Genomic DNA, 13,113 nt, shown 5'->3' with positions numbered 1-13,113 from the left:
GTATCGTAACACACGTGATGGTTGCTGACCGAATTCGCGTTGACTCACCGCATATTGTTTTAGTTTAAGGGTTGTAACGAACGTAACGGGAACGACCAAATGCCAAATTGTTTTTTATTTAGTTCTAATTACCGTAACAAACGCGACAGAGACCAGCTGAATTTGCGTAGACTCGCCATCTTAACGCCCGAGATTGACAACACTCAGGTTTTACCAATGCAGGAGTTTTACCAACCATCGCCACCTCATTGGTCAACCTCAATTTTTTATATATATTATTTGTTTTAGTTCCGATATATAAAACACGTGATCGAAACCGAAGAAATTCGCGTCAAGTTAGCCTCTCAACGCCCGATACCGACAACGCTTGGGTTTTATTAACGATCAGATTTTACCGATGTACCCCGGCACAACGCGCCGAGTGACATCCTAGTTTCGTTATAAAATTATATTTTACTAAAAGTTTAATTACCTTATATTACTGTTTTTTTTGTTTTTTAAATCGCATAAAATACATCTATTCGTCGATATATTCATTACTAAGTTATAAATACACGGGTTTGAAAAATTAAGTTTCATTCATTATCTTATTATATGATTTTGGTTCTTCAAGTTTTAATAATCATATAAATAGATCAAAACTCTTGAAAAACCACAAGATCTGAAAAATGTAAACAAACTGCTTCTAAGTATATTGTTGTGTTAGTTTCTACATAGTTTGCTACTGAACTAACAACTGTAAGAGTTTCTACAGGTAAAAAAATTACCAAATGATTTAAATTGAGGGTTTAATGATATTAAATTATTAACCATCCATAACTAACAAAAATAAACTTGTGTGACTTACTTTATGTCTTTTTTCTAATTCATGCATTTCAGGTTATAAAATTATATGTCACTTTAACAAAAGTTGTCAATGCATATAAAAAAGTTAATATATGATTAATAATAAAAAATAATCAAATGAAATGAACCATTTTCGTATTGCTCAGAGTAAAGACGAATCGTGGCACATTCTGACCTATCACTAATAAACTATAAAAATATACAAGTATACAACATAAATTTATACACACTAAATTGAGTTTCAGTAGTTCTACATGAGTTCTTTTACTTCTAATATTTTTACTTTATTTAGTTTACTACTAAAAAGTTATAAATGTATATTAATATGAAATGTTTAAAATATTTATTATTTGTTTTAATTAAATAGTTATGACTTTCAAAATTGAACAATCATGATGCCACTTGACAAAAAATTAAACAATTAGATGGCATGTTGCATAACAATGGTTTTTGTTTATTAAAATAGTAGATTTATGCATATACAAGCATAATTTTGGGACGCTACTATTTTCTCAACCGTAGTGAATTTCGGTTGAGATTGTTTAACTATTTTGTAATTGGTGTTGCTCTGTGTTGTTGTTAGAGGCGACACCCACCCCGGGGGTCGTTCCCCACCCAGGAGCTACTTTACCATATTTAAAATTCAAGGGCTTTAATAAAATCCTTACAGCTTACACTTGTTCGTTTGAAAACCCTTACCGATCCATGCACACGTTTAATAGAACATTTAGAAAGAAGAGACAAGATTTGAAAGGAAATAAACAAATTAATATGGTGTTCTATAGTTTTTAAAGGGAGAGAAAGGAAATGAAATGAAGAGAAGAGAAGAGAAGAGAAGAGAAGAGAAGGGGGAATTCTTTTTTTTCTTTTTTTTTTGTGTGTTTATCTTTCCTTTAAAATCGGAAATATTTGAAGAGAAAAAGAATAGATTATTGTCATATTCATATTTCGATTCCAATTTTACCTTCATCAACAAGATGGCGAGATTATCTCTCACAACCGCCAAGTCTTTAACCGAACTTCCGTCATCTTGCCCATATCGCAAATCTTCCAACTCTCTCTTTCTCGGTGCAAGCCGAAGCCCAAACCCTAGCCCAAGCCCGAAACCAAAAAAATTGTTTTAACCGAACCAAGTACCAACCTGAAATTTGCCCAGCCCAACTTCTTGAAATATTATTTGGTTTAACATTTTCACATAAACATATATTGTTGGTCCGGTTTGGATCTACTCTGTCCAATTTGCTCAGCACAACTTTTTAAAACATCAATTTGTAAATAACATATTGGGTCCAAACAAAGTCATCAACTAGTGGGATTTTATAGTTATAAACATAAAACAAAACTAGCCATCTCATAAACCTAGTCTGTGATCAAAATCTTATAATCAGACAATACCTATATGAAATTAACCGATAACAATATCAAGTTATCACAACAACCCATCAGTTCTCGCCGGCAACCTCCTAAAGAAGTTCATCGGTACCGACGGTAGCCGGTTCCTTAAACCAGGATGCCTCATCACAAACAACCCGACCAGCACCACAACCCCTCTAACCGGGACCATGTAGAGCACAATAGCCATCAGAAAACAAAACACCAAAAACATACCCGTGGCTCGCGGGTCCCGCCATGTGACCAGATTCTGAACCCGCTCCCCTTGAGTCGCCACGTCACCAATCAAGCTCTGAATCCGGGCCCCCACACTTCTAAGCCGGTCATACCTCAACTTCAACGCCTCACCATGTTTCAAACTAGGAAACGAGTCGAATTCTTCGTCGAGTTCGTCACCGTTCAATCTATCCGCGTAGGATAACTTAATATCCATATGAGGCGGGTGTCGGGCCCGCGACCGATACTTAGAAACCCCGATAACGAACATGTAAAGAAACATAAAACTAAAAATCATTGCGGATTGTACACGACGATCAAGAAGAAAACGTGCACGAGAACCGTGAGAACCGGGTTAGTCCATACGCATATGTGGTAGAACCATTTGCAAAACCACACGAGACCCGACAGAACCTCGATTAGCCGACAATAATTAGCCGTACTCTTCCTCAAACTCCACATAGTCGAACCCACATCGAGCATGTACTCGACCACCTCTTTCCTCAAAGGCGGTTCGGCTCGGTTCAACCTCATTGCCATTATTTGAGTCGCGTGGTGCCTCAAACTGTCTTGTTGGAGCATCGTTAACGGGTGAATGTAATGCATATTCGGTAACAACGGTTGCGAATACATTTGCACTAAATTCATCAACGACACGCACGTGAACCGAACCGCCGCGAGCTGGATTTCCCCCATCTTTTTCACACCCGACGGGTGCAACGCGATCAACGGATACAAATGCGTGTACACCCGATCCGCTTCAAGCGTCGATAACCTAATTCATACTTTCCCAATTCTCGAATCCTTACTCCCGCCCCCGCTATCCACCCCTTGTAAATGATTATTATCGAACACGACAATCGTGATAACCGTACACGGATCGAAAACTTCCCACGTATACTGCTCGTTCCACTTCGGGTTTAACGAGTCAATCACGGTTCGCGTTCGGATCCATTTCTGTCCATACTTCGCTACACAATACGCGTCAACCGCCCCATGCCCGTTTCTCGCTTTCCCTGGGGTTAACCCGGTAGCGTTTAATATCCCCAATTCGAGCACGCCGATGCTCGGTGACCCAAGTAGCCGATGAGTCGCCCGAAGATCGGTACTATACTGAGTCAATTCGTCTAAAACATGATACCCGCCGTCCAAACACACTCGAATATGAGTCTTACTGTTTAACTCGACTACATTAACCTCCCCGTTTTCGCCTCGAGTATGTTTCTCAAGATTAAACCATTTACTACTCACGGCTCGGCAACAACAAACATCAGATCCTCATTCCAACTCGGTTTACCCGAAACCTTAGTCCTCAAAACCATATTCATAACCGCACCTTTGACATAAACCTCAGGCTGTCTATTACTGTTATAATAACTATTCGGTTGCAGCTCGTGAGCCTCGATCACATGAACTCGAACATACCAAAGCCGAGGCGATAAATACACCTTGGACCTAATACTCGAAACCCCATCACCATCAACCGAAACCGAATCAAAATGCCACGAATCGGGGAACGCCTCGTCGGCTTGAGTCCCCATCCAAACCGCAACCATTAACTCCCCGCCACTCGCATTATCCAACCGGTACCATTGCGCCGCCAACGCGCTGTCGGGCGGGACCCGAACCGGGAGCTCAGTGATATCAAACGAAAGCCCGCCAATTGAGCTATCCTCATCCTCACCCACATCCTTATTCCTAACCATTAACTCGATCGTTAACGACTGAATCCGATCCTTTGCGAATGCAAACACTTGGTTCCATTCAGGGTTCGGGTTCTTTTCGAAATGATTAGTGCAAGCAATGAAGTTACCGAGCTTAATCTCAACGTAAGCATCAGGGGTATTCTCGGGATCACCTTGTTTTGGCGGCAAGTTTCTTGCTTTGACAATTCGAATATACAAGTAATGCATTTGCTCCACGAGATCGAATGCGATCCCGAATCGTTCGTTACCCGGAACCCGTCCGCCGCCTAAGCTCGGACGGGTTTCGCGTAAATTGAACTCGTCAGGAGCCACATTATTATTACTGTTCTGGGTTTGGTTTTGGTTTTGGTTTTGGGGTTGATTTTGATTTTGTCTTGCCATTGAAGGAAATGAGGGTGTTTGGAAGTGAAATTGGGATGAGATTGAAGTGGGTTTTATAAATGCAGAGCCGTTACAGGCGGTTGTGGGTAATCCGATAAACAGGGGATGTGGGTTGAGATCAAGATTTTGAAATTGTAACCGTTGAGTGATTAAATTGAGATAAAGAAGATAAGGAAATTGAGGAAGAATAAGGGGAATGTAACGAAACAGAGTAATTAATTGTATTATATGAGATATTGCAATGGTGATGAAGAGTGTGTACCATTAACAGTAATTCTGCAGAGAATAATCATAATCATAGAGTGTCAGGAAGATATGGAAAGAGAAACTGTTATGACTTATGACTGTTTATGAATTTCACTTTTAATTCTTTATTTCTCAAAATTTGTTTATTTAATGCAAACAAGTTTGGCTCGTTTAAAGCTCGAGCTTAGCTTGTTAATATTTTTTCAAAGTTGAGTTTGGACTAACCAACTATCAACCTCACATGTACACACACTTTTATTTGGCTGTCATAGTGTCACATGTTACACATGTATTCACTAATATTTGTTACATGATTATACGTACGTATCAAACAATTAGTAAAATATGTAGGGATCTTAATTGTTTATTTTATAAGTAAAACATTAACACTACGGGCTGAAACACACTTTGGTCAAGGCTTGATGTTATATATGCTAGAATGATTTATTTGGTAGCAAATTAAATGATTTTAAAAGTCGATCGATACAATTATTGTTTTATTTTAATTTAATTAACGAAAAATATAAGTCTTCCAAAACGTTAAATAACAAATTTCCTTATTTTGTGGGAAGAACATTTCAAGTAGTTCTATCTTAACTCTTAAGATTTTTGTAACTAATCTAACTATCATTATAATTGCCTACCATGAAATCCTATGTGTCGCTCTCAGGTTGTTCCCCTCATTCTCTAGAGCCACCGGATTGCTTGATTTCTAAATAGAGGCTTCTCATGCATTTTACCCGAAATCTCGGGTATGGGTCTTACCAAACCCATATAGTCTTTAAATAGGTTATAAAATCTCATTTACTTGTGAAACTCTTTTATAATCAAAGAATAATTTCCACGGTTTATGGGTCTTACCGAACCCTAATAGCTCTCAAATGGGTTATAAAATCTTATTTATTGGTAAATACTTTTATCCTCAAACCCTAATTTAATTTATCTTCTTTACATGTTCTCCATTGCTGGTCTATCATCTCCATCGCCGATTAACTTTCGATACTACCCGTCATCGCCAACTACATCAACGTCCCCTTTTTCATTAGACAAATATTTGTGGTCATGTTTGTCCATTTAAAAAAAATCAACATGCTCGTGTTCGTGTATTTTTGTTCGTTAAAAATCTGAAAAACCTATACATCTCAATTGAAAATACCTAAACGCAAAAAAAGTATAATAACAAACTAATATATATACTAAAAACAAAAACTTAAATAAGCTCCCGTAAATATACACATTAAAAATTATTATTTAAGCCTATAAATGCTAGCCCGTTTTATATATGTGTGTAAGTTGAAGAAACTTGAATTGTTTAGTTGGATTAAGGATGAAACAAAAATAATCATATTATATAGATATTTTAATTTGTTATTTCTCATAAATATATCACGCTCATAAATCCTATTTATTTGATTTGAAATAAAGGGATATTAGTTATTATTTATCGTTTATTAAAAAATAGTGTTTACAACAATAAAAAAGGGAGGTAAGCAACAAGGTACGCAAGCCTTTTTTACAAAAGGCAAGCGAGGCGATTTCATTCGTGTAAGGTTAATTAGTCTATCATAAAATTTTCTTTTTTACTTCCAAAGTGGCTGGTATTTCTTGTTTTGCTTCCGATATTTGTTCTCTTGTAAAATAACTATTGAAAATTTGGAACTTCTTTAGGGTTTAAACTCGTGTTTTTTTACCGATTAAATTTGTAATGGATTTATATTAAAGAAAACTAAGTCGAAGCTATAATGGATTTGTAGACGGTTGTTATTCTACAATATGTTTTCATGAAATGTATGGAAAAAAACTAGTCAAAATTCTACTAAACTAATGGTCTGCGTCGTTAATTAATGATGATATTAAGTAGGGCAAATTTGTCTTTTATGCTACTTAATTTACGTAATAAATTATAAGTATATCTTTACCCTCTAAACGTTACTCAGCCTTTGAAAACTTAAAACAAATACTTATATTCTTCCTCATCTTTATCCATATATATTTATTTTAACTAGGTTAGAAACACATATGCTATACGAGTTAAAAAATGAATACAATATAAACAGCCGCAACACTTAGAAAAAGTGTGTAACTTCATCAATTAATCCCAATCCTCTTTCAAAACCCCACTGTTATGGAAACTTCAAACGATTAAAAAGGTTTTTATCAATTTCATATTGTTATTGCATAATTAAGTTTAGATAAAATAGTGAAGAAAAACTAAAATTCAGAAAAGACTTAGTAACGTTTACCTATTATTTCTTCATTAAAACTTCGATTTTTTACTTGTCTCCTGAACTAACTAAGATTACAATATGAAAAGCTAATGTATACTGTGATGTGACCGGTGACCGGTTGCTGGATCTTGCACGTGAATGTTTGCGATCTACACTAATCGCATATCCTGTTCCTTAGAAAAATCAGATTTATCTCGTTTCTCACAAATATCATATATTTTCTCACCATTGTTTCTCCTCTTTTCTTTTACCATATAAAAAACATCATATTCAAGTGTATTAATTCTTTATGGGTATGTTTTCTCACTTTTATTATACACTTCAAATTTTTTATTGGTATAACTAGCTTCTATTCTCAATTGTGCATTATGCTAGAATATCATCCCTAAACTTTTAATGCAATTCCGATCATGAAATCTTAACCTTTTTTTTCCGTAGAAAAGTACCTTATGACTTCAAAACATTGTATGATGCCAACGTAGAATCAGAGATCATACTTTTCATATCGTGCGCTCTCAACTAGGCTTTGGAGGCTCATTGTAAAATGGTTGAACCGATCGATCGACTTTGTGGAAAGGTTACAACGTGCCTTTTACCAAGCTTTGAGGCTACATGTTGACGACTTGGTGGGTGATTTGAAATTTCACTATTGCCTAAAGTCCTAAACACATTAATGATTATTTAGTTAATATTAGATGGGAAACGTTACTTCACAAAAGAATTTTGTTAACTTAATTCAAATTTTCATTAAAATTGAAACTTGGGAACGCATTAAAAAAATGTTTTGCAAATGTTGAAAATGATACAAATCGATAACGGTCTCAAGATAATGAAAGTATCGTCGTTAAATTGTCACAAATTTAAGAACAAAATTTTGGATTGAATTCTGCTCAGACTTCTTAGTCGTCTGTTGTTGTGAGACCATCATCAGTACCCCTCTGTATATTTGGGCAATATTTATAGAATTAATTAATTATTTGTTTTCAGTTAATTAGTATTACTAACGAATTCTAAGGGCACATGTCGTCGGTTAAGCTTAATGATATCGATATTCGTCGATGTAATGCTGCCAGCACTTCATTGCAAACAATCCGTTAGTAATCCTTTGGAAACAAGCACCTCTGACTACTTTACAACAGTTATCGATAAATGTCGGTACTATTGACCCTTAGCGATTCCTTAGTATCATCCGATGGTAATCTTTCGCAAATGATTTACCGACTAACATAAAATCCTTGCTGGTAACCAAGATTAACGACAAATATTGCCTTCGGTGATGCTTTTTTTCTTTTGTAGTACGTAAAGTGGCAGTCGACAAATAGCAAAATAGCCCAATAACATTTTTGCCGCAAAAGGCTGTTTGCGATCGATTTACTGCTGAAAGTAGGGTTAATGACACAAATTCAACTTTTCCACCACAACTTTAAGAAAATTTGTAAAGGTAATTATTAAGCTGTGATTTTTTTTATATTAATGTAGAAGTTGTAGTACATAGAAAAATCGGAAACCCAACAGTTGACATAAGGTTTCGTATAAAAATGAAGTCTTTCAAAAGTTAAATGAACCTAGTATATGCCAATATATCTACTCTTTTAAACGTGGGAAATGACATAAATTTCTTTAATTAAGATGAAAATAGACTAATAATCCCATCGTAATTCAAAAATCATATGGGTGAAAACATGTCGCTGCTCTTGAACTACTCGAGATCAAACTCAAGCTATCTAATTTAATGAAACCAGCTAGCTTGAGTGATGCGGAAGCATCTGGTCCATTAAGTTGGCCCGACCCATAGTTTCATTGATATTTATAAATAAGGTTATTAGGTCTTTTGTTTAGTCAACTGATTGATGAATTGTTAATGATTGTAAGCTTTGTCGACAGAAGCTTTTGGTTCGTACGCCTATGAATAAACTATGAGTTAATCTTGAGCCATTTGATTATTACCCGGGATTCGGTATCAGAGCTTTGGCTGTTCAATTGGCTCGCATAGAGATGAATGTTTTCCTAATTCGTAGTTGTGCCCGACTGGAGCTTTCGGAATTGCGTGTCCGAAGAAGAGACAAATTTCAGTTTGTATGCCTATGGATAAACTATGAGTTTCTTGAGCCATTTGATTATTACCATGGATTCGGTATCATCAAGCTTAGACAAGCTCCGAGTCACTTGTTTACGCCCTTACGAAATCATATATCATAGTCTTAAAACTCTTTGAATTTTAGGCCACATTTCAATCCTATATAAACACCATGTATGGCAAGTTTGAAATGGCAAGCAACTGCATTTCCTAGGTCGGTATGCATCTATAATTTTTCTTTTTTTTTCCAAGAGTGTAGAAACTGAAACTGGTATTTCTGCAGTTAAATTAAGCAAGTGCTCTTGAAAAATGATGAAGGTAAAGCTACTTTTCCGTTTTGCACTGGTGTTGTATTTGTTTACTACGGGACATTTATGTTACGCAAGTATGTTTCCCGGTTCCTTGGAGAATGTTAAGGTTCTGAAGCATTTGAATCTTCTAAATAAACCTCCGGTTAAATCCATCAAGGTCTATTCTCTTTCTTTTCTTTCTTAGTTTTATCATTCCTTTTGTCAAATTTTAGCTAATATCATGAACTCTTTGAACAGAGTCCCGATGGTGATATAATAGATTGCGTTCATATCGCTCACCAGCCAGCTTTTAATCACCCACTACTAAATAATCATACCATTAAGGTGTGATTCCTTTTTACCATATGTTCATATGTATTCTGATTGTCAATAGTAGGAACAATGTGTGATTATATATAGATGAGGCCAAAGTACTATCCTAATTGGGTAAATGAAGACAACATAAAAATGAGTGCTTCGAAAGTTAGAATATTAACATCATCACCAAAGGAAGCAATTTCTCAATTGTGGCATTCAAATGGGAAGTGCCCAAAAGGGACAACCCCATTATAAGGACAAAGAAAGAGGATGTACTAAGAGCCGATTCTATCGAAAGTTATGGGAAGAAACTCAACGGTGTGGGTGACGACCATGAGGTAACCTTTTTAGCCTTGCATTATCATGTGGTATTCCAAATCTTGTTTTCTTAACTTTTCTAATCTAGTATTTATGTTTTTGTTAGTATGCACATGCAACAACTGATGAATCGATTTATTATGGAACACAAGCGACATTTAATCTGTGGAATCCTAAGGTTCAAGAGCCAAATGAATTTAGTTTAAGTCAGTTATGGATATCAAGAGGTTCTGATCCAAATTTGAATACTATTGAAGTTGGTTGGCATGTTAGTTCCTTTTCCATTTAAGTTATCGTCTTAAATAAGTAAACATGTAATCAACTTTACATATCTTACAATCATAACTCATAACAAAGACCCACAAAATAAAGTATTAAACTGTTAAAACGAAGTAAACATTTAACTTGAAAGGTCTTCCAACAACTTTGAAATTATAGGTGTATCCCGAGTTCAACGGAGACAACAACACGAGACTCTTCATCTACTGGACTGTAAGTTTATGTAAATTTGTAAATAGTATTTGTCTTAACCAATTCAGCAAGTTAATGATTTTATAATTTATAATTTGGAAAGAGTGATAGCTATTTAACAACAGGATGCTACAATCTTAAGTGTCCCGGGTTTATTCAAACCAATAATGAGATTGCACTCGGGGGCATTATATCTCCTACTTCACAAGTTGATGGTTCTCAATATGATATCACCATACTTATCTGGAAGGTATATATTTCTCTAATTTCTTAGTTATGTATCTCAAATAGTTTTACATAAATCATCTTCTTAATGTTATGGTTTAAAAGGAATATATAGTTGTGGGGAGAATATATCTATGGCATTTTTTTCTCTTTCCAAAAACATATTCCAACCAAATTTATAAATTCCAACAAATCACCTTAAACCAACAACTATAAAACTACTGAGACTTTATGACTGGTTTAGTGCTCCATGTGTATTGAAGCACAAAGTGCAAATTGCATAAGGTTTTGTTATATTGTTAGTGGGACACAGAAAGAGGAGACTGGTGGATGGCCTTAGATGGAGAGGTAGTAGGTTACTGGCCGGTTTCACTCTTTTCACTCTTAAATGAGAGTGCATCAGAGTTAGATTTTGGTGTGGGGGGGGGGGGTGATTAACAAACGCACAAACGGGCAACATTCGACTACGCAAATGGGCAGTGGCCATTTCCCTCAAGATGGGTTGGGGAAAGTGAGTTATATAAAAAATATTCAAACTCCTAAGCCAAAAACCAAAGCTCAAAATCAAGGCTACAAAACCCAACAATCTCCCACTTGCAAACTTAGGCCCCGTTTGTTTTTTTTAGAGATTTAAGTCTGAATCTGAATACCACATCTGAATGTTAAGGGGTGGTTCAAATGTCTGAAATCTGAATCATTAAGAGGTGGAGGCTAGAGACGAACCTCTAGTCGTCGGAGATGGAGCCTAGTCTCCGGGTTAGAAGTTAATGGAGGCCGGAGACAAACGTATGTTTTTTTTGGGTTAAGAGGTTTTCAGACCCACTAAAAGCTCTTACTGGTTCAGATGCTATTAAGACGCTGAACCTCTTAACGCAAGAAAAAAACAAACAGCCCCACGTCTGATTACGTCTGACCGAATCAGACGTTTTCCTCTATTCAGAGAAAAGATGCAAAAACAAACAGGGCTTTAATAATCTTTAAACTGTCATCCACTGTGAACACTCATACACCTTATAATTTTCCTCATCTTGGTTGCAACAACTTTCTCATCAGTTAACCTAAAGGCCTATTTTAGATTCTCTAAGCTCCAACACATCAGTCATGACTAATAATGTCCCTCGCCCATCCTCTGTTCCTATCGGATTCTTCTAACACAAACTCTCGGATCCTGGAATGCCCTGAAAACAAACACCACTTTCCATATGTTGGTAATCCTTTGTGGAGATTTTGACCACCGGAATATTGGTTCTCTTAAACCATTGTTCTGGTAACTTTGGCTAACGTACTAACTAACTAGCTGCAAGTGCTTCTGCTGACTGGAATCTCTAAATACATCTGAACACCTTCAACATGAACTTGACATACGGCTCTAGATTTGTCTCATGCAAACAAACCTTCTCTTGCCCATTAGACTTTGTGGACCAGACTTTGGTCTTCTGAACTGGGAGGGTATCTCTCTCAGATAATCAACCATGTAAAGCGAACCTCTCTTTCTTCTTTGTGATATGAAAAGATTTTGCTGAACAACTTTTCACTGCTCGTTCCCGAATTTAGCATCATGTCCATGTTCATCAAAGTGCCCAACAAAAATCAATTGCTTATTTAAGCTTGGAAACATCATTCAAGATCCACGTCACCCATGTTTGTAACATTAAGAACATCATTGTTCACCAGTCTTACCTTAACCAAATCACATTCCTTCAAATTTTGCAAGTGCTCCACTACTTTGGGTAGCATGAAATGAAGTATCGAAATCCATAATCCAAGAATTTACATTGCTTCCTACACTACAAATCATAGTTTGTTGATCTCATTTTGGTCTTTCACACGTTTTGTGGTTAACAGCTGGATCAGGCCTTCGTCTCTTACTTGCACTTGTCGAGATTGATCTTTCTAGTGTGGAGCGGTCCTTTGCTCAACGCTACGCGTAATCGTCTTCGATGCTGTGTGGAGGTGTTATTAGAGTTATACAGATTTGCCTTTTGTAGACTCCATATTTATGATCTTTGCGCCTTTGATTTTCTAGTATAACTTTTTGTGAGTGTACAACCCTTCTGATCGAGCTTTTTTATACTTCCTTTTGATGATGGATTACAAATAGAGACCTTATTACCTGCTTTGTCCAATTGTTTATATAGTAATTCTCATTTATTTTTTAGGAAAATTGGATTTAATAATCCCAACTTTACGTATGATAATAATCCCAACTTTGAATATAGCTGCCACTGGTCCCAACTTTCACACTATTTGTTTTCATTGGACCTCCGTTAAAAAAAACTTAACGGCGTTAAGTTTTTTTTCAAATTTCAAACTAATATTTTAGGGCTTTTGATCAGAATGAGTATATGATTCGATTGATGTATAACTTACCTCCAAACAGTGGTCCAAACGGCTAAAAG

General features: G+C 36.1%; 2 pseudogenes across 1 annotated transcript; one reads left to right on the top strand and one right to left on the bottom strand.

Annotated features, from left to right (window-relative positions):
* Positions 1-2,136: 2,136 nt before the first annotated feature.
* LOC143559871 (FT-interacting protein 4-like) lies at positions 2,137-4,874 on the bottom strand (annotated as a pseudogene).
* A 4,525-nt stretch (positions 4,875-9,399) lies between these two features.
* Positions 9,400-12,645, top strand: LOC143559885 (protein neprosin-like; annotated as a pseudogene). The gene is made up of 8 exons (XR_013140013.1): positions 9,400-9,560; positions 9,641-9,727; positions 9,803-10,038; positions 10,125-10,286; positions 10,457-10,510; positions 10,593-10,739; positions 11,018-11,129; positions 12,560-12,645. The product of XR_013140013.1 is annotated as a protein neprosin-like (transcript).
* Positions 12,646-13,113: the final 468 nt, after the last annotated feature.

This window comes from Bidens hawaiensis, unplaced genomic scaffold, assembly GCF_021521415.1.
Source record: "Bidens hawaiensis isolate Kalapana, Puna unplaced genomic scaffold, B.hawaiensis_p1.1 tig00020106_1, whole genome shotgun sequence".
Lineage (NCBI taxonomy): Eukaryota > Viridiplantae > Streptophyta > Magnoliopsida > Asterales > Asteraceae > Bidens > Bidens hawaiensis.
Note: the sequence above shows the minus strand (reverse complement) of the source record. Positions and strands in the feature narration are given on the sequence as shown.